Source organism: Entelurus aequoreus, linkage group LG14, assembly GCF_033978785.1.
Source record: "Entelurus aequoreus isolate RoL-2023_Sb linkage group LG14, RoL_Eaeq_v1.1, whole genome shotgun sequence".
NCBI classification, from domain to species: Eukaryota; Metazoa; Chordata; class Actinopteri; order Syngnathiformes; family Syngnathidae; genus Entelurus; species Entelurus aequoreus.
In genome coordinates this window covers 59,984,714-59,986,291 of record NC_084744.1, presented here as the reverse complement: position 1 = coordinate 59,986,291, position 1,578 = coordinate 59,984,714, and positions in this window count along the sequence as shown.

The following is a 1,578-nucleotide window of genomic DNA, read 5'->3' as shown; positions in this document are numbered from 1 at the left end:
TATTTATATATATATATGAAATACTTGAGTTGGTGAATTCTAGCTGTAAATATACTCTCCTCTTAACCACGCCCCTAACCACGCCCCCACCGACCAAGCGCCCCCCCCCCCCCCCCCCACTCCCGATATTGGAGGTCTCAAGGTTGGCAAGTATGACCTAGTATGGGTATCATTCTATAAATGAAACAAAAGTACTTACAATGACATTTTTACTTGTTCTTATTATTAAAAAATATATTAGTTTTTTGTATTGTTTACAAACTCAGGGAACAACTCTGGATACAAGAAGTGCACTTAGTTATGTGTATTGTTTAGTGTACTAGCTGCTGTATTTTCTTATAAAAAAACTATGTGTCATTCATAACCCAACATTTAATACATCTTGTAATTTACAACAATACCAGTGACTTGTAAATGCAATAATTATTTTATTAAAATGAGTTGTGTTTATGTTAAGTACTCGCTACAAAACATTTTCACTTCTATCATCTACAGGCATGAGATTTTTTCTTCTATAGTCACAACATTTTCCGTTTTTCTTAGTTTTTTCCGACCTACAATGTGTGTTAAAATCTTGATCTGTCTCTTTGCCATACCTGCCAACAACTATGTAATGAGTACAGTTTTTGTTCATCCAGTGGTAAAAAGTAAAGTTTTCCATTAAACATGATGAAGTTAAAAATGAAAGCTACGTAGCGAAGCAACACCACGGGCAGAAGACAAACATCAATGATGATTGGTTGGTTTATGTATAAGAACATCCATGATTACTATGATGAGTCACCATTGGTTGAGATTAGGACAAAACATTAGGGACAGGCCACTTGGCCCACCAGACCTGACTTGTTGTTGAAGTTCAAATCACATGCCTGCATCTATTGGCAAAGTATCGGATCAGGACTTGAAATCGAATCAGATCGGAGGCCCCAAAAAGTCCGATTGTGATCGGGAGGCAAAAACGTTGATCGGGTCATCCCTCGTTAGATCCCTAATGTTGTGATCCAATATGTCTACTCTGAGGAATGACTTTGGTCTTTTATGAGCAGATATTGAAACAAAGCGACCCTCACATTGCATTCTTACCAATAAAGCAGAGGACAGCAGTAATGGCCAAATCCCGAGCATATATTTTGGGTGTGACACTGTCCCTGGTCTCCACCTGCACGCTGATGTTCTGGTTGGATGCCACACAGTTGGCTTGGGTCAGCTCCAGCACGGTGCTTACAGCCGGATTGTCCGCACTCACGCACACCATCCTTTGCCCGTTGTACAGAATCTGTGGGCGGAGGAGGGGTTAGGTTTGGGGTGATAGCTGAATTGGCCCCTAAGAAATATTCCCTGTCCCAACAGGAACCTGGGAGACAAGGTGGCAGGTTCTGACCTTGTCAGGTTGTTGTATGAAGGCTGACAGGAAGGCAGCCAAGTCCAGCAGCTGACAGGAGCAATTCCACGAGTTGAGATCGAGGTTCAGGTTGGTCAACCAGCTGAGGTAAGAAAAAGCCTGAGAAGCAGCTGAACTCAGACGATTCCTGGACAAATCCAAATGGCGAAGGCGCACCAAGCCACGGAAGCTGGAAG